The sequence below is a fragment of the Rhinopithecus bieti genome, unplaced genomic scaffold, assembly GCF_001698545.2.
Source record: "Rhinopithecus bieti isolate Rb0 unplaced genomic scaffold, ASM169854v2 scaffold_18477, whole genome shotgun sequence".
Taxonomy (NCBI): Eukaryota; Metazoa; Chordata; class Mammalia; order Primates; family Cercopithecidae; genus Rhinopithecus; species Rhinopithecus bieti.
Window position 1 is genome coordinate 546,788 of NW_016809209.1, and position 26,575 is coordinate 573,362.

The 26,575-nt window shown below is 47.2% G+C and overlaps 2 long non-coding RNA genes across 2 annotated transcripts in view; one reads left to right on the forward strand and one right to left on the reverse strand.

Annotated features, from left to right (window-relative positions):
• On the forward strand, positions 1-21,283 carry LOC108539947 (uncharacterized). The gene is made up of 6 exons (XR_001888533.1): positions 1-237; positions 16,243-16,337; positions 18,245-18,370; positions 19,972-20,097; positions 20,539-20,725; positions 21,050-21,283. It is a non-coding gene; the product is annotated as an uncharacterized LOC108539947 (long non-coding RNA).
• LOC108539948 (uncharacterized) overlaps positions 4,668-26,575 on the reverse strand; it is a 26,602-nt gene continuing 4,694 nt past the window's right edge. The window contains exons 2-4 of the long non-coding RNA XR_001888534.1: positions 25,478-25,639; positions 23,359-24,453; positions 4,668-5,081 (exon numbers count right to left, since the gene is read on the reverse strand). This is a non-coding gene — a long non-coding RNA (uncharacterized LOC108539948). The remainder of the gene's footprint in view (positions 5,082-23,358; positions 24,454-25,477; positions 25,640-26,575) is intronic.

Here is a 26,575-nt window from a genome sequence, read left to right on the forward strand (position 1 = left end):
TCATCCAGTAAAGTTCAGCCCTTTATGAAGAATTCCCCTGTGGTCACATTAAGATTCCTGGACCTGCTGCCACCCTCAGAGCTGCATGCTCCTTCTTCAGACTGTCTAAGAATGACTCAGGTCATTGGTGGAGTGAAGCCAAGATTTCCAACTCAGTCACCTAAAGAGACAGAGATACCATTCATGGAGCTGGAGATCCTGGAGATTTGGGAATTCAGATAACAAGCTAAGATAAGGGTGAGCTACTGACTTGACCTCTCTGTGTGTCAGTTTTATATCTGTAAAACTGGGCTAATGATGGCACATTATGTGTGGTGAAGACTAAGATAATATGTGAGACGTACCTGGAGTAGCACTTGGCACAGTGTAGGCACTTGAGAAATGTTGATTTATTATTTTTGCTTTTAGGCTGCATTAACTTTAAGCTGACTGAGAGATATCCACGGGGATATGTCTAGAAACAGTGGACAATGTGGATCAGGAACTCTGCAGAGGAGCAATGACACAGATTTTAGGGGTGGTTAAAATCTTGGGGGTGGATGACAACTCCATGGTGAAAAAGAGAAAGAAGAAGAAAAAAGAAGAGAGTCAAAGATCTCATCTTGGGGAGCACCAATATCAAAGGGAAGAAACAGGAAAAGCCAGTAAAAAATCACTTTTGTTTTGTAGTTAAATGGCTAGAAAAGAAAGAATTATTTTAGTTGTTTCTTGGTTGTTTTCTGTTTCTCAATGGATAGTTTTGTTTAAAACTTTTTATGGTGCTGGTTGACCTCTATCTCCTCATTCTTCCCCACCACGCCCTGCCCCTGGTAACCACTGTTCTACTCTCTGTTTCTTTATATTTAGCTTTAAAAAAATCCACAGATAAATGAGATCATGCGGTGTTTTTCTCTCTGTGTCTGGCTTATTTCACTTAGCTAATGCCTGCTAGGTTCATCCATGCAAGTAAGTTTAGACCTCTAATGTACAGCACGAGGATAACAGTTAGTAATGCTGTATTGCATGCTGGAAATTTGTTGAGAGCAGTTTAGGTGCTCTCTTAGATACACACATGCACAGAACTATGTGAGGTGATGGATATGTTAATTTGCCTGATCCTAGTAGTCATTTCTCTATGTATATGTATATCAAGATATGTTGTATACTTTAAATATGTACAATAAAACAAAACAACAAAACTTCCATTTTATTGTAAAACAAAACACTAATATAGAAAACCAGGTGAAACAGACCAGGCATGATGCTCATGCCTGTAATCCCAGGACTTTGGGAGGCCGAGGCAGGTGGATCACCTGAGGTCAGGAGTTTGAGACTAGCCTGGCCATCATGGTGAAACCTCGTCTCTACTAAAAATACAAAAAGTAGCCAGGTGTGATGGCATGTGCCTGTAATCCCAGCTACTCAGGATGCTGAGGTGGGAGAATCAGTTGAACCCAGGAGGTGGAGGTTGCAGGGAGCCGAGATCACCCCATTGCAGTCCAGCCTGGGCAACAGAGCAAGACTCTGTCTCAAAAGGAAAGAGAGAGAGAGAGAGAGAGAGAGAGAGAGAGGGAGGGAGAAAGAGAAAGAAAGAAAGAAAGAAAGAAAGAAAGAAAGAAAGAAAGAAAGAGAAAGGAAGGAAGGAAGGAAGGAAGGAAGGAAGGAAGGAAGGAAGGAAGGAAGGAAGAAAGGAAGAAAGGAAGAAAGAAAAAGTATGATGAGGAAGCTGCATTCCTTCTTGTGCTCCTATCCCACTGGCCAGAACATAGTCATGTGGCCATCCCTAGCTACAAGGCACTTGGTCTCTGTTTTGCTCCATTTTCCCCAACCCTCATGTCATCCAGTCTCTGTCTTCTCTGCCTCCAGACTTACTTGTCCCTTACCACAAGCTTGATGAGTTACAAGATGAACACCCCAAACCCCTGGTCAAGAAATAGAACTTGGCCAGGCGCGGTGGCTCAAGCCTGTAATCCCAGCACTTTGGGAGGCCGAGGTGGGCGGATCACGAGGTCAGGAGATCGAGACCATCCTGGCTAACACAGTGAAACCCCGTCTCTACTAAAAAAATACAAAAAACTAGCCGGGCGAGGTGGCGGGCGCCTGCAGTCCCAGCTACTCGGGAGGCTGAGGCAGGAGAATGGCGTGAACCCGGGAGGCGGAGCTTGCAGTGAGCTGAGATCTGGCCACTGCACTCCAGCCTGGGTGACAGAGCGAGACTCCTTCTCAAAAAAAAAAAAAAAGAAAAGAAATAGAACTTTGCCAGCCCCTCCCCACCCAGAAGTCCCTCTGTGTGCCTCATCCCAATCACAGTCCCACCCCGGACCCACTCCAAAAGTGGCTGCTATTAACCTGACACTTTCAATAATCACTCCTTGTTTCTTTATGGTTTTATCTCCCATGTGCATTTCTATACACTGTAGTTTAGTCTTGCTTGTTTTAAAAATTCTGGGCCGGGCGCGGTGGCTCAAGCCTGTAATCCCAGCACTTTGGGAGGCAGAGACGGGCGGATCACAAGGTCAGGAGATCGAGACCATCCTGGCGAACACGGTGAAACCCCGTCTCTACTAAAAAAAAATACAAAAAAACTAGCCGGGCGAGGTGGTGGGCGCCTGTAATCCCAGCTACTCGGGAGGCTGAGGCAGGAGAATGGCGTAAACCCGGTAGACAGAGCTTGCATTGAGCTGAGAACTGGCCACTGTACTCCAGTCTGGGCGACAGAGCGAGACTCCGTCTCAGACTGCATCTCGATTAGAAAAAAAAAAAAAAAAAAAAAAAAAAAGATACTTTTTTTTTTTTTTTTTTTTTTTTTTTTAGACAGAGCCATTACTCTGTCGCCCCAAGGCCTGGGAGTGCGAGTAGCACAATCTCTCCATCTCCCACGGTCAAGCGATTCTCTTGCCTCAGCCTCCTGAGTAGCTGGGATTACAGGTGCACACCACCATGCCCAGCTAATCTTTGTATTTTTAGTAGAGATGGGGTTTCACCATGTTGGCTGGGCTGCTCTTGAACTCCTGACCTCAAGTGATCTGCCCACGTCAGTCTTCCAAAATGCTGGAATTACAGGCATGAGCCACCATGCCTGACCAAAAATCTGATACATTTTAAGGTTCTTCTTCTTCTTTATCCTTCTTCTCCTCTACCTCCTCCCAGTCCTCCTACTCCTCTTCTTCTCACCTCAACATCATTGGGTATAAGATTTCTTTTTAAAGGTTTCTTCTAATCTGAAGTTTCCTCTTCTGTCTCTTTCTTTTTCTTACAACTTATCTGTAGAAGAATCTGGGCTGTTTGACGTCTCAAGTTTCCCACAGTCCAGATTTGGATGACTGCATATTCATGATGCAGTTCAGTAAGTTCCTCTGTCCTCTATTTCCACAAATTGGCAGCTGGATCCAGAGGCATGATCAAATTCAAGGTTGCTCCATTTGGCAAAACTATAGGTGCTGGAGTGTTCTTTAATCAGGAGACTCATAATGTCTGGCTGCCTCTCTTTTAATTTATTTATTTATTTATTTTTGGAGATGGAGTCTCATTCTGTTGCCCAGGCTGGAGTGCAGTGGTGTGATCTCAGCTCACTGCAGCCTCTGCTTTCTGGGTTCGATCGATCCTCCCACCTCAGCCTTCTGAGTAGTTGGGATTACAGGTGTGCCTCACTATGCCCAGCTAATTTTTTTGTATTTTTAGTGAAGATGGGGTTTTGCCATGTTGGCCAGGCTGGTTTTAAACTCCTGAACTCAAACAATCTGCCCGCCTCAGCCTCCCAAGTGCTGGGATTACAGGTGTGAGCCACCGTGACTGGCTCTCTTTTATTTTTTATTTATTTTATTTTCTGTGCAGATGGGGATCTTGCTGTGTTGCCCAGGCTGGTCTCAAACTCATGGCCTCAAGTGATCCTCCCACCTCTGCCTCCCAAAGTGCTGGGATTACAGGTGTGAGCCACCATGCCTGGCCATCTCTTTCTTTTGATGACAACAGATATTGATACTCAATGAGTAGATCCATTAATATGCTGGGGAGGGCCAGTGGTGATGAACAGTGATGATTTCCTAATTCTATCCTTTGTCTTTATTGATTGATGGAATAAGTTCATAAAGAATAGCTTGCCCTCATCTGCTGTCTGGCTATCTGATTCATATAGGACAGTCAAGATAAATGCTTGATTCCTTCTCTTTATTCAGTTTTCAAGATAATGAAAAATATTAAAATGAACTCATAATTATATCATCATGAACTCAAGTATTTAAACATGTTTGACAGATTTCAACCCATTACACTTTATTTATTATTATTATTAGTCAAAATCCTGCTCTCTTGCCCAGGCTGGAGTACAGTAGTGCAGTCATGGCTCACTGAAGCCTCAACCTCTCAAGCTCAAGCCATCCTCCCACCTCAGCCTCCTACATAACTGGGACTCCAGGAATGCACCATCACGCCAGCTCATTTTTTTTTTTTTTTTTTTTGAGATGCAGTTTCACTCTTGTTGCACCCAGGCTGGAGTGCAGTGGTGCGAACTCGGCTCACTGCAACCTCCGCCTCCCAGGTTCATGCGATTCTCCTGCCTCAGCCTCCCGAGTAGCTGGGATTACAGGCGTCTGCCACCATGCCCAGCTAATTTTTGTATTTTTAGTAGAAACGGGGTTTCACCACATTGGCCAGGCTGGTCTCCAACTCCTGACCTCAGGTGATCCGCCTGCCTCGGCCTGCCGAAGCGCTGGGATTGCAGATGTGAGCCACCATACCTGGACCAAGCCAGCTAAATTGTTAAGGTTTTTGTAGAGATGAGGTCTCACTATTTTGCCCAGGCTGGTCTCAAACTCCTGGGCTCAAGTGATCCTCCTGCCTTGCCTCCCAAAGTTCTAGGATTACAGGCATGAGCCACTGCACCTGACCCCAATCCATTACAATTATTACCCTGATGATGCTCATTAAGTCCATCTTTGGCCAGAGGGAGCTTATTCAGGTTGGTTCTTTTGTCCTTTGGACATGCCCACATGCCCGGAGCCTCCTTGTTTTCTGGTTTGACAATGTGTTCCAGCCTCAGCTTGTGTAGTTCCAGTTCCAGAGCTGGGCTCTACCACTTCTCCAAGAAATCCCAGTTCATTCAGCTATTAAAAAAAAAAAAAAAAGAAGGAAATCCTGCCATTTGTGACAATATTGATGAACATGTTGGGTTTTAATGCTAATTAAAATAAGCCAGACACAGAAAGACTGATACAATATGATCTCACCTATATGTGGAATCTAAAAAACTCACAAACTCATAGAAGCAGAGAGAGGAACAGTGGTTGTCAGGGGCTGGATGAGGATGGGGAGATGGGAAGATGTTTGTCAAAGAGTACAAACTTTCAGTTACAAGATGAATAGATTCTGGGAATCATGATAAAGCATGGGAATTCTGGTAAAGTGTGGCAATTAGAGTTAATACTACTGTATTGTTTACTTGAAATTTGCTAAGAAAGCAGATTGTACGTGTCCTCACCACACACATACACACAAATAAATGGTAACTGTGTGGTGAAGGATGTGTTCATTTGATTGTGGTAATCATCACATAATGTATACATATATTAAATAATCACATTGTACCCCTTGAATATATACAATTTTTTTTTTTTTGAGACAGAGTCTTGCTCTGTTGTCCAGGCTAGAGTGTGGTGGCACAATCTTGGCTCACTGCAACCTTCACCTCGGGGTTCAAATGCTTCTCGTGCCTCAGCCTCCTGAGTAGCTGGGACTACAGGCATGCACCACCATGCCTGGCTAATTTTTTGTATTTTTAGTAGAGATTGAGTCTCACCATGATGGCCAGGCTGGTCTCAAACCCTTGACCTCAAGTGATCTGCACACCTCACCCTCCCAAAGTACTGGGATTACAGACGTGAGCCACCGCACCCGGCTAAATATATGGAATTTTTATTTGTCCATTATTCCTGAATAAAGCTGGAAAAAAAAGAGAGAGAGAGAAAAGAAAAGGAAAGGAAAAAAAGACCAGTCTGGATGCTAGGGATGTTCATTGCTATTGGTTTCAACATTGTTTCTAGGCCTTTTCAGTAAACAGAGATTTCCAAATCAAATTCAGGACTGATGGGTGTTTATTTAACCTCTTCTATATTACATCTGTACTCCTTTCTTCCACATTGTAAATTCTGGTTCTCAAGGACACAGGAGATGAAAGCATTAAATATCCCCTTTATTTTAGAATATGCATTTGTTTGATCTATATTATGCAGAAGTCTCACAGAATAACAATGCTGACTGCCACCACCAGTTATTACCGAAAACAGTTGATTTTTTTTTTTTTTTTTGCATATGCTACCCCTTTGCTGCCCCGCCCACTTTTCTCTGGTTTTACTATATATAGTTAGAGTATATAACCATTACATAATACACTTTCTTCCTTTTAATCCTCATTTAGTATTCGTCCTACGAAACTAAACTTCATGCTTATCACCAGTCCTTATGTCAATGTCTTTCCAGTCATTTTGGTTGTCAGAGGTTTATTCTCTAGGAGATTCCTCAGGAATGGCACATGGGCATGATATTCCCTGAGATCCCACATGCTGATAATAGTTTGGTTATGCATTTGAAGATCAGTAGAGCTAGGAATAAAAATCTTTGGTTCACGTTTTCTTTCCTTGAGCATCTCAAATATACTATTCCATTTCCTTCTTGTGTAGAGTATTGCTGTCAAAAAGTCTGATTAGACTGGGCTCTGGGGCTAACACCTTAATCCTACCACTTTAAGAGGTAGAGGTGAGAGGATTGCTTGAGGCCAAGAACTTGAGACCAGCCTGGGCAACATAGTGAGACTCTATCTCTACCGAAATAAAAGAATAAAACAATATTGTCTGGGTGCGGTGGCTCATGCCTGTAATCCCAGCACTTTGGGAGGCCATCTGAGGTCAGGAGTTGAAGACTAGCCTGGCCAACATGGCAATACCCCATCTCTACTAAAAATAAAAAATTAGCCGGGCGCAGTGGTGGGCACATGTAATCCCAGCTACTTGGGAGGCTGAGGCAGAAGAACTGCTTGAGCCTGGGAGGCAGAGGTTGTAGTGAGGCAAGATCACCCCACTGCACTCTAGCCTGGGCAACAAAGTAAGACTCTGTCTCCAAAAATAAAATAAGGTCCTTTCCAAGATTGCCAAATTAGAACAGCTCCGGTCTACAGCTCCCAGTGAGATCAATGCAGAAGACGGGTGATTTCTGCATTTCAAACTGAGGTACCTGGTTCATCTCACTGGGTCTGGTTGGACAGTGGGTGCAGTACATGGAGGGTGAGCTGAAGCAGGGTGGGGTGTTGCCTCACCTGGGAAGTGCAAGGAGTTGGGGGATTTCCCTTTTCTAGCCAAGGGAAGCTGTGAGTGACTGTACCTGGAGGAATGGTACACGTCTGACCAAATACTGCACTTTTCCCACAGTCTTCACAACCAGCAGACCAGGAGATTCCCCCCCGTGCCTGACTCGGCAGGTCCTATACCCACAGAGCCTTGCTCATTGCTAGCGCAGTAGTCTGAGATCGACCTGGGATGCTGAAGCTTGGCAGGGGCAGGGTCATCCACCATTGCTGAGGCTTGAGTAGGCGGTTACATGCTCACAGTGTAAACAAAGGAACAGGGAAGCTTGAACAGAGCGGAGCCTGCTGCAGCTCAACAAGGCCTACTGCCTCTCTAGATTCCACATCTGGGGGCAGGACATATCTGAGCAAAAGGCAGCAGACAGCTTCTGCAGACTTAAATGTCCCTGCCTTACAGCTCCGAAGAAAGCAGTGGTTCTGCCAGCATGGCGTTCAAGCTCCAATAACGGACAGACTGCCTCCTCAAGTGGGTCCCTGACCCCCAAGTAACCTGACTGGGAGACATCTCCTGGTAGGGGCCAACAAACATCTCATACAGGTGGGTGCCCCTCTGGGACAAAGCTTCCAGAGGAAGGATCAGGCAGCAATATTTGTTGTTCTGCAGCCTCCACTGGTGATACCCAGGCAAACAGGGTCTGGAGTGGACCTCCAGCAAACTCCAACAGACCTGCAGCTGAGGGGCCTGTCTGTTAGAAGGAAAACTAACAAACAGAAAGGAATAGCATCAACATCAACAAAAAAGACATCCACACCAAAACCCCATCCATAGGTCACCAACATCAAAGACCAAAGGTAGATAAAACCACAAAGATGGGGAGAAACCAGAGCAGAGGCTGAAAATTCCAAAAACCAGAACACCTCTTCTCCAAAGGAACACAACTCCTCACCAGCAAGGGAACAAACACCTCTTCTCCAAAGGAACACAGCTCCTCACCAGCAAGGGAACAAACTGGACAGAGAATGAGTTTGACGAGTTGACAGAAGTAGGCTTCAGAAGGTCGGTAATAACAAACTTCTCCAAGCTAAAGGAGCATGTTCTAACCATTACAAGGAAGCTAAAAGCCTTGAAAAACGGTTAGTACAAGAACTTCGTGAAGCATACACAAGCTTCAATAGCCAATTCAATCAAACAGAAGAAAGGGTATCAGTGATTGAAGATCAAATTAATGAAATAAAGCAAGAAGACAAGATTAGAGAAAAAAGAGGGAAAAGAAAAGAACAAAGCCTCCAAGAAATATGGGACAATGTGAAAAGACCAAATCTACACTACACCTGAAAGTGATGGGGAGAATGGAACCAAGTTAGAAAACACCCTTCAGGATATTATCCAGAACTTCCCCAACCTCGTAGGGCAGGCCAACATTCAAATTCAGGAAATACAGAGACCACCACAAAGATACTCCTCGAGAAGGGCAACCCCAAGACACAGAATTGTCAGATTCACCAAGGTTGAAATGAAGGAAAAAATGGTAAGGGCAGCCAGAGAGAAAGGTCAGGTTACCCACAAAGGGAAGCCCATCAGGCTAACAGAGGATCTCTCAGCAGAAACCTTACAAGCCAGAAGATAGTGGGGGTCAATATTCAACATTCTTAAAGAAAAGAATTTTCAACCCAGAATTTCATATCCAACCCAGCTAAGCTTCATAAGTGAAGGAGAAATAAAATCCTTTACAGACAAGCAAATGCTGAGAGATTTTGTCACCACCAGGCCTGCCTTACAAGAGCTCCTGAAGGAAGCACTAAACATGGAAAGGAAAAACCAGTATCGGCCACTGCGAAAACATGCCAAATTGTAAAGATCACCAATGCTATGAAGAAACGGCATCAATTAATGGGTGAAATAACCAGCTAGCATCATGACAGGATCAAATTCACACATAACAATATTAACCTTATTATACTGGATGTGAAGGACAAGTTGATGGGTGCAGCACACCAACATGGCACAAGTATACATATGTAACAAACCTGCACGTTACACACATGTACCCTAGAACTTAAAGTATAATAATAATTAAAAAAAGACAAATTATATAAAAAATAAAATAAAATAAAAACATACCAAAAAAAATATATTAACCTTAAATGTAAATGGGCTAAATGCCCCAATTAAAAGATGCAGACTGGCAAATTGGATAAAGAGTCAAGACCCATCAGTGTGCTGTATTCAGGAGACCCGTCTCACGTGCAAAGACACACATGGGCTCAAAATAAAGGGATGGAGGAAGATCTACCAAGCAAATGGAAAGCAAAAAACAGCAGGGGTTGCAATCCTGGTCTCTGATAAAACAGACTTTAAATCAACAAAGATCAAAAGAGAGAAAGAAGGCCATTACATAATGGTAAAGGGATCAGTTCAACAGGAAGAGCTAACTATCCTAAATATATATGCACCTAATACAGGAGCACCCAGATTCATAAAGCAAGTCCTTAGAGACCTACAAAGAGACTTAGACTCCCACACAATAATAATGGGAGACTTTAACACCCCACTGTCAACATTAGAAAGATCAATGAGACAGAAAGTTAACAAGGATATCCAGGAATTGAACTCAGCTCTGCACCAAGCAGACCTAATAGACATCTACAGAACTCTCCACCCCAAATCAACAGAATATACATTCTTCTCAGCACCACATCGCACTTATTCTAAAACTGATCACATAGTTGGAAATAAAACTCTCCTCAGAAAATATAAAAGAACAGAAATCACAACAAATGTCTCTCAGACCACAGTGCAATCAAACTAGAACTCAGGACTAAGAAACTCACTCAAAACCGCACAACTACATGGAAACTGAACAACCTGCTCCTGAATGACTACTGGGTGCATAACGAAACGAAGGCAGAAATAAAAATGTTCTTTGAAACTAATGAGAACAAAGACACAACGTACCAGAATCTCTGGGACACATTTAAAGCAGTGTGTAGAGGGAAATTTATAGCACTAAATGCCCACAGGAGAAAGCAGGAAAGATCTAAAATTGACACTCTAACATCACAATTAAAAGAACTAGAGAGGCAAGAGCAAACACATTCAAAAGCTAGCAGAAGGCAAGAAATAACTAAGATCAGAGCAGAACTGAAGGAGATAGAGACACAAAAGCCCTTCAAACAAATCAATGAATCCAGGAGCTGTTTTCTGAAAAGATCAACAAAATAGATAAACTGCTAGCAAGACTAATAAAGAAGAAAAGAGAGAAGAATCAAATAGAGACAATAAAAAGTGATAAAGGGGATATCACCACCGACCCCACAGAAATACAAACAACCATCAGAGAATACTATAAACACTCTACACAAATAAACTAGGAAATCTAGAAGAAATGGATAAATTCCTGGACACATACACCCTCCCAAGACTAAACCAGGAAGAAATTGAATCTCTGAATAGACCAATAATGAGTTGATGGGTGCAGCAAACCAACACGACACGTGTATACCTATGTAACAATTGTACACATTGTGTACATGTACATTGTGCACATGTACCCTAGAACTTAAAGTATAAAATAATAATTTTATAAAATAAAAATAAATAAATAAAACTATTAAAATTAGCTGGATGTGGTGACTTGCACCTGTAGTCCCAGCTACTCAGGATGTCCCTGTCCTCTCACACACACACCCAAAAAAAAACAAAAGTGACGGTAATGTAACTTTGTAGAGACAGGTCTCTCTCTGTTGCCAGGCTGGAGTGCAGAGACACGTTCACAGCTCACTGCAAACTTGATCTCCTCCATCAAGCAATCCTCCCACCACAGCGTTCTGAGTAGTGGGACTACCAGTGCATGCCATCACATTCAGCTATTTTTTGTATTTTTTTTCTATTTTGACCATCCATGACAGAATTTTTTTTTTTTTTTTTTTTGTATTTTTGGTAGAAATAGGGTCTCTCTATGTTGCCCAGGCTAGTCTTGAACTCCTGGGCTCAAGCGGTCCACCCACCTCAGCCTCCCAAAGTGCTGGGATTACAGGCATCAGCCACTGTGCCTGGCCAGGGCTATATTTCTAATAATAGTTTTGTATGGGATTTGATCTTAATACTTTCACTGTGCTGATTTTTACGTGAAACAAATTTTCCTAAATTTTCAGAAGGAGGCTTCATCAGAGAATTTTTCTGACTTCATGGATCTCTTCCTTTTATTGTTTTCATGAAGTGTGAAAATGACGGTGGCTTCAGTTTGAGCTTTTTCTGGCTCTGTTCCTCTCCCCCTTTGATCTGAATCTCTCTCTCCCTCTTTTCTTGTCTCTGTGCTGCTTAATTTTGATCCTGCTCTTAGTGGTTTATCCCCAGTGTGGGTTCAGTACCGTAGGGGAGCCCTGGCAGGTTGGTGCTAAGAGCTCAGGGGACAAAAACTTCTCCAGGCCCTTTAGACTTGAACAAGGGCATTGGTGCCTTGCCCTTATCTGCTATTGTGATGGCTGTTTCAGCAGCTGTGTGCCACCCAAAAAATGCCCATCACACTTTCCAGGGAACACCTGTTGGCTACATCTCAAGTCATACAAATCAGAGGCAAACTGAAGTGTGTATACCCCTGCATTCATCAGTCATTGGTTAAAGCTGCCCCTGGGGAATGGGGAAGTCCCAGGCATTTCCAGAGTGATGCAAACAAATTGGTCCTGGCAGTCTGAGGGCACTCCTGTTACTAAAAGTTTCCTTCATTCACATGGTCAAGAATGGCTCATTTTTTGTACAGCATGGTGACTATAGTTAATAATACTGTATTGTATACTTGAAATCTGCTTGGAGAGTAGATCTTAAGGGTTCTCACATGAGAAAAGGTAACAATGTGAAGTGATGGATGTGTTAATTTGATTGTAGTAACCATTTAACAATGTGTACATATATAAAATCTTCACACTGTACACTTGAAGTATATACAATTTTATGAGTTAATGATACCTCAGTAAAGCTCAGAAATGGCTCATTTTTACATTTCCATTTGGCATTGCATTAAGGGTCATGGAAGGGGGAAAACAGAGGAGTGAGAGGGTACCCCCATTCCTTCTAATAGCACATTTTGGGAGTGGTACACATCACTCTTGCTCACATCCATTGGCCAGAACTTAGTCACAAGAAGCCACTCAGCTGCAAGGGAGACTGGGAAATGCAGTTTTTAGCTGGGAAGCCGCATGCTCAGCTAAATTATATTATAAGGGAAGAAGGGGAAAATAGATACTGGGGAATACCTGGCAGTCTCTTTCACTAAGAATGATGGGAAAGAGTGAAAGGAAAAGATGTATGAGGTAGGGCAAAATGCTCCCACTTCCAGGAAGGGGGTTGAGGAGGAGGAGGCTGTATGCTGAGGTGAAGCCATACAGCCTTCATTGTGGTAAGGGACAGGTAAGCAGAGAAGACAGAGACTGGGTGACATGAGGGTTGGGGAAAACGGAGCAAAACAGAGGCCAAGTGCCTTCTAGCTAGGGATGGCCACATGACTACATTCTGGCCAATGGGATAGGAGTACAAGAAGCAATGCAGTTTCCTCGCCAAACTTTTCTTCTTTTTTTTTTTTTTTCCTTCTTTTGAGACGGAGTCTCGCTCTGTCACCCAGGCTGCAGTCCAGTGGTGCAACCTCAGCTCACTGCAACCTCCGCCTCCCGGGTTCAAGCAATTCCCCTGTCTCAGCCTCCTGAGTAGCTGGGATTACAGGCAAGTGCCACCACGCCTGGCTAATTTTTGTATTTTTTGTAGACAGGATTTCACTATGTTAGTCAGACTGGTCTCGAACTCCTGACCACATGATCTGCCTGCCTTGGCCTCCCAAGGTGCTGGAATTACAGGTGTGAGCCACCACACCTGGCCTCTTTTTTTTTTTTCTTTGATTTCCAATTTTTAAGTTCAGGGGTACATGTACAGGATGTGCAGGTTTGTTACATAGGTAAATGTGTGCCATGGTGGTCTGCTGCACAAATCATCCCATCACATAGGTATTCTGCCCAACATCCATTAGCTATTCTTACTGATACTCTCCTTCCTCCCCCACTTCTTTGTTTTGTTTTGAGATGCGGTTTTGCTCTGTTGCCCAGGCTGGAGTGCAGTGGCACAATCTCAATTCACTGCAGCCCTGACCTCCCAAGTTCAGGTGATCCTCCCACCTCAGCCTCCCAAGTAGCTGTGACTACAGGCACACACCACCATACCAGGCTAATTTATTTTTTGTTCTGGTAGAAACAGGGTCTTGCTAGGTTGCCCAGACTGGTCTCAAATTCCTGGGCTCAAGTGGTCCCCCCGCTGCAGCCTCCCAAAGTGCTGGGATTACAGGTGTGGGCCGGGAACCAGACCTTCACCACACCACACTCTTCAAGGGCAAAATTGCTCTCTCCTTCCTTGCTTCTTATCCCTGTGCCTGGAATATGAATGTGGGGTAATGAACATTCTTTTTTTTTTTTTGAGACGGAGTCTCTCTCTGTCATCCAGCCTGGAGAGCAGTGGCATGACCTCGGTTCACTGCAACCTCTGCCTCCCGGTTTCAAGCGATTCTTCTGCCTCAGCCTCCCGAAGAGCTGGGACTACAGACAAGCGCCACCATGCCTGGCTAATTTTTGTGTTTTTAATAGAGACAGGGTTTCACAATATTGGCCAGGCTGGTCTCGAACTCCTGACCTTGTGATCTGCCCGCTTCAGCCTCCCAAAGTGCTGGGATTACAAGCGTAACCACCATGCCAGGCCCAGTAATGAACATTCTTAAACTATGTGGATGGATGCACAATCTTGGAATAACAAGACAGATGGTGCTCGGGCTCCTTGTAGATCAGAGGCACCCTATCCCCCAGCTGCCAGCTTGGACCCTTACATGAGAGAGAAATAAATATCTATGGTATTTAAGTTACTGTTATTTGGTCTCTATTAAGGCAGGTGCACCAATATTTTAACTAATATGTTCACTTGTTGACTGATCGATTCAATAACCTAAGAGCCACCACATACCAGCACATCAGATACCAGGAGCCACAAAGACACAAGTCCACAGGGGCCTGGTGAATCAGGGAGCTGACCGTGTCTGAACCAGGTCAGAACTGCTTCTCCTTGAATCCATACCTCTTTCAGGACTTGAGCTTCTGCACCAGCAGCACAAGCCTCTTGAGACTGTTGAGCCCTAGAAAAAGTTTTGGATTCAGATTGGGAACAGGGGCACTCGTGTGGAGGGGATGTGCACAGAGCTTCCGGGGACTGGAGCCCAGGGCCCCTCACAGTATCTGATTTCAGGCTTCACAACACACACCTGCATTTGATTTATATTGGTTTTTAAAAATTCTTCGGTTGTTCTTTAAGCCATTAAATAGAAATGCCCTGGCCAGGCATGATGGCTCACGCCTGTAATCCCAGCACTTTGGGAGGCCGAGGTGGGCAGATCACCTGAGGTCAGGAGTTTGAGACCATCCTGACCAACATGGAGAAACCCTGTCTCTACTAAAAATACAAAATTAGCTGGGGATGTTGGTGCATGCCTGTAATCCCAGCTACTCGGGAGGCTGAGGCAGGAGAATCACTTGAACCCAGGAGGCAGAGGTTGCGGTGAGCCGAGATCGCACCATTGCACTCCAGCCTGGGCCACAAGAGCGAAACTCCATCTCAAAAAGAAAAAAACAAAAAAGAAATACCCTATAAAACATTCAAACTATATTGGAAATATATACAATACTGGAAAAGCCCTTGTTTTGATATAAGCAGGTCTGAGTCATTGACCAGTCTTTTGAAAAAGTCAGTTCAAGTGGGCAATCATAAAAACAGACACGTATAGAAAATTCACATTCAGGCACTAGTTTTTCTTTGGGTATCTTGACTCAAATCCCCCTTTGACTTTCTTGCATAAATCACACCCACAATCCTGTAATTAATCACCTATTATTTTCAATTTATTTAAACTTAAAGACACTTGTGAAGCAATCTGATATAGAACACTTCTAGATTTTTAGGATTTTCCCTGAATAGTTTATCCTTCACATCTAATTCAACATGTCAGCAAATCTTTGTGTATTACTTCCAAAGCATTTAATGTCATTTGCAAGGAAACAATTCTTTATGCACTCATATCTCATCAGTTTATGTAATATTTAATTCAATTATATGATTACAATGACAATACACCTGGCATAAACAGGCTAGGGACACACCTAATCAACTCTTGGTAAACAGACAACTCAACCCAGAGCAGAGGTAGCTGAGTTCTTGCTTTTCTAGACCGGGGTCAGCAAACTATGGCCCTGTGGGCCTGTTTTTATACATCCTGTGGGTTAAAAATGTCTTTTAGGGGCGGGTGTGGTGGCTCACACCTGTAATCCCAGCACTTTGGGAAGCCAAGGCAGGCAGATCACTTGAAGTCAGGAGTTCGAGGCCAGCCTGGCCAACGTGGTGAAACCCCGTCTCTACAAAAAATACAAAAATTAGCCGAGCATGGTGGGGTGCACCCATAGTCCCAGCTACTTAGAAGGTTGAGACAGGAGAATCCCTTGAACCTGGGAAGGGGAGGTTGCAGTGAGCTGAGATCACACCACTGCACTCCAGCCTGGGCTCTGGACAGAGTGAGATTGTCTCAAAAAAAAAAAAAAAAAAAAAAATGCCTTTTAGGCCAGGCACAGTGGCTCATGGCTATAATCTCAGCATTTTGGGTGGCTGAGGCCAGAGGATTCCTTGAGCTCAATAATATAAAAGAATGGCTTTTAAAGTGGTTGAATCTGTAAGTGGTTGAAAAAAACTTTAAAAAAAATTTATGCCATGAAAATTATACGAAATTCAAACTTTAATGTCTGTAAGTAAAGATTTACTGAAGCACTACCATGTCCATTCCTTTTTTTGGTGTATTCAGTGGCTGCTTTCAAGCTACCATGGCTGAGCCTAACAGTGTCAACAAAGACTGTCTGGAGCACAGAGCCTAAAATATTTACTATCTGGTCCTTTACAGAAAGAGTTTGCCTACCTCTGTTCTAGAGCGAAGCCTGAGCCTTGGGGGCGCAGCATGTCACAGGTATCTGTTACTGCGTTTTGCAGAAGCTTCAGGTAAGAGGGAGGGCTCCTAGGAGAACGCCTATCACAAAAAGTGAAAATTCCTTCCTTCTTGGCATCACTGTTTCCCAAACCTACTTCCCACTCTTCCCAAGGTAGCTTCGTGGTTTGCTTCGTCACTTCCTTCCTGGGCTCAAGTGACCCTCCCACCTTGGTCTACCAGAGCACTGGGATTACAGACATGAGCCACTATACCTGGCTCTGATTTTTCTCTATAGCACTTATCAGACATATTCCATGCTTATTTATTTGTTTATTTATTTATTTGAGAGAGAATCTCACTTTGTCACCCAGGCTGGAGTGCAGTGGCAACATCTCAGCTCACTGCAACCTCCGCCTCCCAGGTTCAAGCAATTCTGCCTCAGCCTCCCGAGTAGCTGGGATCACAGGCATGTGCCACCACACTTGGCTACTTTTTATATTTTAGTAGAGACGGGATTTCACCATGTTGGTTAGGCTGGTCTCGAACTCCCGACCTCGGGTGATCCACCTGCCTCAGCCTCCCAAAGTGCTGGGATTACAGGCATGAGCCACCGCGCCCAGCCTCCATGCTTATTGATTTATTTTCTATTTCTATGTCACTAGAATGTGAGCTCTATGAGGGCAACGGTTTTGTTTTGTCTGTTTGTTCACTGCCCTATCCCAGTCCCTAGATGAGTGCCTGGCACACAGCAGGGACTTCCTAAGTGCTTGTTGAATGAGGATGGAATTACTCTTGCTGTGTAACAACCTGCTGTCTGCAGGACCCTGGGCCTGAGGAAATGCCTGCAGGTGGAAGGGCAGTGGGCCAGTGCTGCACAGTGCACAATGATCAGAGAGGCCTTATGTGTGGGGAGTGGGTATGGGCAGGTGGGTGATGGGGTGCAGAATTCTAAACCTCTAGGGATGAATGGCAGAGGCCACACCCTCTTGATGAGTGGCCCTTGAGCCCACCAGACAAGGGGAATTGTTGGCTGGGGTCCAGGTCCATGGTCTCCATGACTTAGGGTGGCCTTGCCTGGTGCTCTGAGAATGGGGCCAAGGAAGTCCTAGTGATTCTGTCCCCTACCCTTCAAGGACAAGTTGGAGGCAGGCCCTGGTCTCAAACATCTACAAAAACAATTGTTTCTGAACTTTCTGCCCAGACACATCTCATGGCCACTGAGTCATGCATCAATGATGGGTGTGGGTGTGTGGATGGAGGTAGCCAAGCCCATTGATAGAGGGCTGAGACATACTCCCCGCTAATCAGCAAGTTAACAAGCTCTCCGATGAGGAGGCGGTGATTAATGAACCAATCGGCTTGCCCTATAATTGGGGAGTTAAATTGGAGGATGGGGGTATGATGGATAGGGAGAGCTTGGAGGGATGTGTGAGGCTGGCTTCTGGTCCACACTGAGACTACCTGGGCACCCATTTACTTTGGCTATAAATGAGGAAGTGACTTCTTCAGGGGTTGTAGCCCAAATTCAAGCCATCCCATGCCCTTTAGCTTCTATAATGTCTCTCCTCTCTTTCCATCTGTCCTTGGACCCCATATCTCCCAAAGACATGACGGGATTCCAGGGATGTCAGATTCCCTGTGGACATCTCACAGGCTCCATCTCTCTGCCCAGAATCAGTGCACTAGAAACCCCCTATCACCACCATGGTTAGTGCCGCAGGGTCAGAAGAGCAAAGAGCCCCCTACCCTCTGGTATCCTTGCCCCTGTTAGCCTGCAGGGTCCTTCTGTAGGCCCTGACTCCTGGGAACACAGATGTCCTAACCAGCTCCCACTGCCCCCTCCATCCTAGGGTGCGCACCTGTCTTTTGTCTTTCCATGGAGGGGTGGAATTCTTTGATTTCTGCTGTCACCCTCCAAACAGGACAACAGCTGTCTCTCTGTTTGTCTCTCTGTATCTATGTTCTGGGAACCCCTCAGATTGAGGATCCCCCATGATACGGCCATGTCTCTCCTTTGAGACTGGGGTTCTTGAAGGACAGGGCTGTGCCTTACCCCCTGGATGAGGAGTCCCTAAGAAGAATGATTTTTCTCCTTCCTCCAAAGGTAGGATCTATATCCCTTGTCCTGGTGTCCTCTTCCACCTCCATGCTCAGCAGGGCACCCTGGTGCTTCCTGGGATGTGGAGTCCCATGGGGCCTGACTGGCTGATAAGGAGCCATTTGCAGAGAATGCCCATGATTGAACCCATAAAAGGGTGACTGAGAAAGCCCTGAACTCTTCCCCTCAGGAGAGCTCTAAAAATAGCACCCACAGCCATCTGTCCTGGGGCTGGAGGGGCTGGCTCAGAACCAGCGACCTGGACAAGTTGGCCCCTTCAGCCCCCATAGGCTGATGGGACATCTGGAAGTATTGGAAGTCTGGCCAGGCCAGGGAGAGGAAGCTGGAAGGGCTTTATGGAGAGACCTTCCCACAGCCCTCTCTCCTACCGGGCAGGTGGGTTTGAGGGGGTTGGCAGTCTGGAGGCCCTTCCCCTACTCAGCCTCTCAGAGTGGGTGGTGGGCCTCAGACATAGCCTTTGGGTCCCTGCTCCCAGGCCTGCCTCCAGCACCACATGGCTACTCCAGGTGCTGAGCCTTTCTGCCCCTCACAATTGAGAGGTCCTCTTCCTGGGGTCTGCCTCACCCTCCTTTTGCTGTTTGAATCATGGGTAACTTTGGCTGCTCCATCAGGGATTCAGTTTCCTCATCTGGAAAATGGAGATAAACTCAGCTCATTGTTTTGTGATGTCTGAAATTATGTACTACCTAGTGCACAGTAGGTGCTTAATAAACATGAGTCCTTTCCTTCAAAGGATCTGGGCTTCAGAGGCCAGTGGAGACTGTCATGGGCTGGGGACAGTGGCACGTGCTTGGGAAGCCTTGGCATCACTCAGGCCCAGAAGACACCAGTACCTTTGTTGACACCTGCATAGGGGTGGGGACATTGCCTGGGGAGGGGGCTCTATGCCACACATGGCTGGACCGGGGTCTTCGTGTGCCAGGCTGGATACACAGGTAGCCGACTCAGCTGCTTCTTGTGGGGGGACTGGCTTCTGCCTCCTCCTGCCTCTTTTCCCAACTCTTTAATGGAGAGAGAACATAATGGAGCGTTCAGAGAGGTCTCTCCCCCAGGATACCATAAACTGCAGGTCAGGAGCCAAGGTCAGGTGCTCCCACCCCTGCCTCCAGGATAAAGACTTTCTTCCAGAGGTCCTGTCACTCCTAAGCCCTTCTCCAAGGTATTACTGAGCAGAGGCTGAAAATGATTGTGTTTTGGAAAGAGTGGTCACAGATCCCACAGGCTGGAGGAAATGTGTCCACCCTCCCACCCTCCACTCCCACCCACGCACAGGCTAGGGAAGACAGAATCTCATCCCTGGTCCTAGGGGCTGCCCCAGGAGTCTAGGTCCAACCACTTCACTTCCTCAGGAGGCTAGACCTGCCCCTGGGGGCAGGGGCTGTGGGCTGAACACAGAGTTCAGGCTAGGTACCCCATCCAGTGGGACCCCAAATTTGAGCATGGCAGCTGCCCCCTGAGCTCCTGTGAGGTGGAGACGTCACACACTGGCTGGGTGTAAGCTCAGCGATCTGGCGGGGGTGGAAGGAGGAAGAAGGGCTCACCCCCTGATGGCTCACCCTCCCCGTGGGACTCCTCTTCCTTTCCAGGCGGGGATATAAGCCCGGAAAGGAAAGCCCTGAGCAGAGGAGGCCTCAACTTGACCTGACCCAGTGCAGCCCCTGAAACTTCCCTCGCCTTCTACCTCCTGCTCATCTGCTTCATAAGCTGTCGCTGTGAGTAGCTGGGGGCTCAAGCATGGTCTGGTACCAGGAAATCCAGGCTGTTTTGTGGGGAAACTGAAGCTGTAATGGTGGAAGCTGGGCGTGAGTGGTGGGAAACTGGATTGGAGGGGGCCATTGGAGGTGGGAAGGGAGGCCCGGGAGTCCCCGGGAGTCCCGTTGCCGGCACAACCCTCTTCTCTAATTTACCTCTCTGGGCAGCAGCGGGGGCGGGGGGGGGTTATGTCAGGCAGGGCTTATGTCCCTCTGACAGATTAGGAAACTGAGGCAGGAGACGGTGCAGTGCCGGAGAACACACGGCAAGCTGGTTGCTGAACCTTGGTCCGCTACCAGCCCCAGGGAGAGCGCCGGAGCGCGGCCCCGACGGCAGCCGCAGCCTCCTGCCGTGGAGGATCGAGGCTCGGAAGGACCCACACCCCAGTGTCGCTTTCCCAGATGGTGTCGCTGCGCAGGTCGTGGCCTACCATGGCCACAGTGCTTTTGGCCCTGCTCGTCTACCTGGGGGCGCTGGTCGAGGCCCACCCCATCAAACCGAGGCTCCCGGCGAAGACGCCTCCCTGGAGGAGCTGAGCCGCTACTACGCCTCCCTGAGCCACTACCTCAACCTGGTCACCTGGCCGTGGTGAGCGCAGGCGCGGGGTGGGCCGGGCGGGACCCCTGGGGCTCTCCCCCTGTGGCCCCTCTCCACTGGGGGCGTGGTCAGATCTGACCACGCCCTTCCAGGCCCCGCCCCCAGGCATGGGAAGACAGCCCGGACACGCGCCTTTCCAAAACGTTCTTCCCAGAGGGCAAGGACCGCCCGGGCAGGTCGCAGTAAAAGCGCCCCCGTCAAGTCACATAACATCCTGCCTCCGAGAGCGCGGTCTGGCCCCACCCTGGTACATCACTTTCGACGTCTCCCAGGCTCGCCTCCCCACATCGGATTCCTTTCCCTTCACTCCCGCAGGCCGGAGGCGCAGACCTGTGGTGAGGACCCCTGAGGCCTCCTGGGAGATCTGCAGACCACGCCCACCTCATTTGCATGTTCACTCCCGACCCCGGAAACCCGGATTCCGCCTCCCGACTGCATCTGGGCGGGGTTCGGATACCGCAGTCCTGCGTCTCGGTGCCCTCGCCCCTTGAGCTGCAGGGCTGTGTGTGCTCCTTCCCTGGTCCCAAAATAAAGAGCGAATTCCACAGATACGGAATGTGTGCCTTTGTATTTCCTTTTCTTTCCCTTCATGGAGGTCTCGTAGAAGTGGACGGTGGTGGAGGCGTGGGGGCCAGAGGAGCGAAAACCGACTCGGACAGAGGCGCTCCAGGACAAGGCTGGGGCGGGGGCGGGGGTTCCCTCTGCTGGGAGCCCAAGGAAGACTTGACCACCCAGCCTAGGGCTGGACAGCGCCCAGACCAGGGAAGGCTGTGGAAGGAACTCGAGTTGAGTTGGGGCAGGGGTGGATGGGGCTCTGGAAGAAGGGGCAGGGAGCGTGGACAGGAGCCTGCTAGGCAGCCTAGCAGAGTAGATGGGGACAGGGCTGTCCCTTCCGCACCCAACCCCGTGAAACCAAGGACGGCTGGGGCCCGGCCGGGCACCAAGACCTCGGGGCGCTTCCCTAGGAGCTGTATTAGTAGTGCCTAGGACTGGAGTGGCTGGCGGTGGCGTGGTCCAAGATGGGGCTGTGGAGGAAGAGCCGTGTGTGTGTGTGTCCTGGCGGGAGAGGCAGGTAATTTCTACCGTCCCCCTTCCCCGAGCAGAGCAGCAATGGGGAATGTGGAGGCTGCCCGATTGCTAAAAAACTACCCTGTCTCATCTCGTTGAATTCACACTCTGGATAAGTCACGAACTGTGCTTTCCTAGTGACAAGGCCATAGGGACGCCCTCCCATGTACCGCCCCCCCTCCCCTGGTCTAGATACTGAAGCCTAAAGGCACTGTGGATGTTTAAACTCACCCTTCTGCACCGATTCCAGAGTCTGCCTATAGGGTGATCTTCCCTGACATCCACCCTTCCCTGCCCCTTTCCTCCAAGAAGCTTGCCTTGATTGCCCAATTGCACTCTTCCTGCCTCTCTGGCTGCCCAGCTCTCAGGGCCTCTGCTCTATTCACTGAGAGTTTTGTCTATGTCTCTGTGTCCTGTCTCCCTCCTGGGGCCTCAGGAAGGAAAGGCCTATGTCTCCTTCCTCACATGCAGCCTCCTGTGTCTATGGGATGTCTCCTGGGCTTCTAGTTCAGCAAGACCTACCCAAATCTGGCAGGGGACTAGGAGATGAGGGGGATAATCAGGTTGAGGCCAAAGCCTTTGACCCAGAGAGGGTAAAAAGGACAGGAAGACTGCAGGCTTCCCTGCGTGGACCAGGGTTTTGAAGTACTGTTTGCAGTTCCATGGCTCTGGAAGAATAGAAGACTCTAAAGCTGACTCTGCCGTAGCTGCAGAGTAGGTCATGGCTTGGACACAGGTCCCCAGGGGGCCACAGGGCTCTGACACCCACCCTTCCCTGTGCTGCCCTCCAGCCTCCCTGGAGGTAGAGCTGAAAGGGTGAGGCTGAGGAGGCAGGTGTAGGTCAGTGGCTGTGTGGATTCTGATGCTCCATGCCTTTGCCCATGCCACTCTCCCTGCTTGCAGAGAGCCCTTTCCCTCTCTTCAGCCTGGAAGATACTCTCAGGATAGTGGTCACCTCCTCCCGGAAGCCTTGCCTGATTTCCTGGGGAGGGAGTTAGTTTCTCTGGCTGCCTCTCCCCACTCATTATCTTAGACCCACTTTCCATCCCATTTTGCTGCCTGTCTTCTCTCCTGCGATGGTACAGGTGGGATGGGAGCATACAGTGGCTACCCGGAGCTTCGGCTCATTGTGTGGGTGGGCAGTGGGAGGATGTGTCTGTGTGTTGGTGTCCGTGATCCCCTATCTATTGGTCTGCCTGGGAGAGCGGTATTCAGTTTAAGGTGGATGGAAGAGAGACCTGGTATGAATTACACATGACCACAGACAATTTCTGCGCAGCTTGACAGGTCTCATGGACCATCAGTGACATGGGTCCTCCTCATGTTCATTTTGAGGAGTGTTGAGCAGTTTAGGGTAATCACATTAATAACTATTATTAGTATAATAATAATGAAATAGTAATAACTACCTTTCCAAAAAGCACTTATTTATGTGCTAGACACAGAGCTGTTCATTTTACATATACGATATTAGTAGGATATTGATTTAGTTTAAAAAAAAAAAAACAGATGGAATTAACAGTGACTTAAACAGGATGGAAATTTATTTCTCTTACCTGAAATGCAAGTGACATCTGGGGAGTTGGCAGCTCTGCTCCATGAGGGCATCCAAAAGCCCAGGCTCATTTGTGGCTTCCCCAAGCCCTCATCTTTGTCATTTACAGGACTGAAGACAGTCCGCCAAGATCTCATCTGTGTTCCAGCCAGTGGCAAGTGGGAGAAGGGAGAGGGCAGGTGCTCTGGTTCCTATGTTGTATAATAAGTTACCCTAAAACTTGGCAGCCTCAAACAACCGTTGTATGTCACTCATGATTTTGCGGGTCAGGACCAGGAAGCGCTCACCTCAGCAGTTCTCACTTTGAGTCTCACAAGCGAATACAATCAGAGGTTGGCAGATCTGCAGTTATCTAAATGATCCACTGGGCTGATGCCTGAGAAGGCTCACTCCCATGCTGGTGCTGGTTGTTGAGTTCAGCCATGGCTGCTGACCATCGTACCTACATGTGGGCTCTCCAGCATGATACTCTTGGGGTAGCTGGATTTACATGATAACTGGCTTCCTGCTTATTTCCAGAGAATTGGATGAAGGTGGCATTGCTATTTAGTTTGCTAGGGCTGCCATAACAAAGAATCCCAGACTGGGTGTTTAAACGACAGTTCTGGAGGCTAGTCGTCTGAAATGAAGGTGTTGCCAGGGTTGATTCCTTCTGATCTATTCCAGGCCTCTCTCCTTGCCTTGAAGATAGGTGTCTGAGCTGTGTCTCTTCACATCGTCTTCCGTCTATGCATGTCTGTTTCTGTGCCCAAATTACCCTTTTTATAAGGAGACCTTACCTTAACTAATTAGATCTGCAGTGATTCTCTTTCTAAATAAGGACACATTCTGAGGTAGTAGGAGTTAAGACTGCATCATATGAATTTGGCGGGGGGCGGGGGCATGCAATTTAACTCATAACAATTGCTTTTTGTGACCCAGCCTCAGAAGTCACATGGCATCATACCCCATACTCTGTTCGTCAGAGCAATCACAAGTGCACACATATTCAAGAAGAGGGGACATAGGCCCCACTGTAGAATCACATATGAGATAGGAGGTATTTTTGTGGTCATCTCTGAAAAATATAATCTGCCACAGGCAGGCACATCCATTCCTAAAAACCAAAAGAGAGAAATCACTTTAACTCTCAGCCCATTGGTTAAAGCCTAGTCTCATGGCCCCACTTAGCTGCAAGGACAACCTACGAGATGTCTTTAGCTGAGTGTCTGTGTGCCCATCTCCAGCTCTTTGTTTTTAAAAGCATTTTTATTTATAAATGGATTTTTTTGTTATATAACAAACCTACATATGTACCACCTCAAGCTCTTTGATGATGAAAGGAGGACATGGATATTAGGGCACCTAGCATTATCCGCTAGAAACATGATGTCCTTTGGACGTCATCTAGAAATCATTGGGTCCTATCTCTTCATTGAGACTGAGACAAGAGAATCACTTGAACCCAGGAGGCAGAGTTTGCAGTGAGCTGAGATTGTGCCACTGCACTCCAGCCTAGGTGACAGAGTGAGACTCTGTCTCAAAAAAAAAAAAAAAAAGAAAAAGGGAAAAAAACCCAAAAACAAAAAACCGTCTTGGCCAGGTGCAGTGACTCACTCTTGAATTCTAGCACCTTGGGATGCTGAGGCGGGTGGATCACTTGAGCCCGTCTCTACACAAAATTTAAAAGAAAAAAAAATTGTGGTGTGGTGTGGTGGCACACACCTGTGATCTCAGCTACTTGGGAAGCTGAGATGGGAGGATCCCTTGAACCAGGAGGCAGAGGCTATAGTGAACATGATCGTGCCACTGCACTCCAGCCTAGGTGACAGAGTAACAGCCTGTCTCAAAAAAAAAAAAAAAAAAAAAAAAAAAAAAAAAAAAAAAAAAGGAACCCATCCGCCGGCTCCTCACACAGCTTGGACTTCCTTGCAGAACTCTTGCTTCTTCATCTCCACCTGCTGCCCCCACCAGGCCCAGAATAGATGTGCAATAAATGACCACTCATTGGTCATTCACTGAAAGCAGCAGGGATTGCAGTTAGACAGCAAGGACTGGGGGTGTGATGGAGGACACAATGCAGGCCAAACTACTGCCCTGGGTTCACGTATGTGGGGGCCCCATTCCCTTTGCTCCTTTACCTGCCTCGTTCACTCTGGGACCTCAGGTGTTTCTGAGGTGTTCCTCTCCTAGGCTCACAGCACTTACTCCATCCCCATCACTGTCAGTGGCCATCCTCCTCGTGCCACAGGGCGTGGTGTGGGCAGGGGAAGAGGCACCACCATCATATTCATTTAGTGCATCTGTAGGCCGGGAATTGGTGATTTCAGGGCAGGGCTCTGTGGTAAGCACTATGGGAGTTACTGAAAAGGGGTCCTGACCCAGACCCTAAAAGAAGGTTCTTGGAGCTCCTCCAAGAAAGAATTCAGGGTGAGTCCACAGAGTAGAGTGAAAGTAAGTTTATCAGAGAAGGAAGGAAACGAGGGCCAGGCCCGGTGGCTCATGCCGGTAATCCCAGCGCCTTGGGAGGAGGCAGGCAGATTGTTTGAGCCTGGGCAAAAAAATGAGCCCCCATCTTACAAAATAAATAAATAAAAGGGAAGTAAAGAAACAAAAGAGGGCCAGGTGCAGTGACTCATGCCTGGGCCAAGGTGGGTGGATCACCTGAGGTCGAGAGTTCAAGGCCAGGCTGACCAACATGGAGAAATCCCATCTCTACTAAAAATACAAAATTAGCCGGGCTTTGAGGCACATGCCTGTAATTGCAGCTACTCGGGAGGCTGAGGCAGGAGAATTGCTTGAATCCAGGAGGCGGAGGTTGCAGTGAGCCGGGATTGCACCACTGCACTCCAGTCTTACAACAGCGAAACTCCATCTCCAAAAAAAAAAAAGAAAAGAAAAGAAACAGAAGAATGGCTACTCCATAGGCAGAGCAGCCCCCATGGCTGCCGGTTGGCTGTTTTTATGGTTATGTCTTGACCATATACTAATAAACAAGGGGTAGGTTACTCATGAGTTTTCCAGGAAAAGGGTGGGGATTTCCCAAAACTGAGGTTTCCGTCTCCTTTTAGACCATGTAAGGTAACTTCCAGATGTTGCCATGATACTTGTAAACTGTCTGACACTGGTGGGAGCATCTCTTAGCATGCTAATGTATTATAATTAGTGTATAATGATCAGTGAGGCCGGGCATGCTCACGCCTGTAATCCCAGAACTTTAGGAGGTCGAGGTGGGCAGA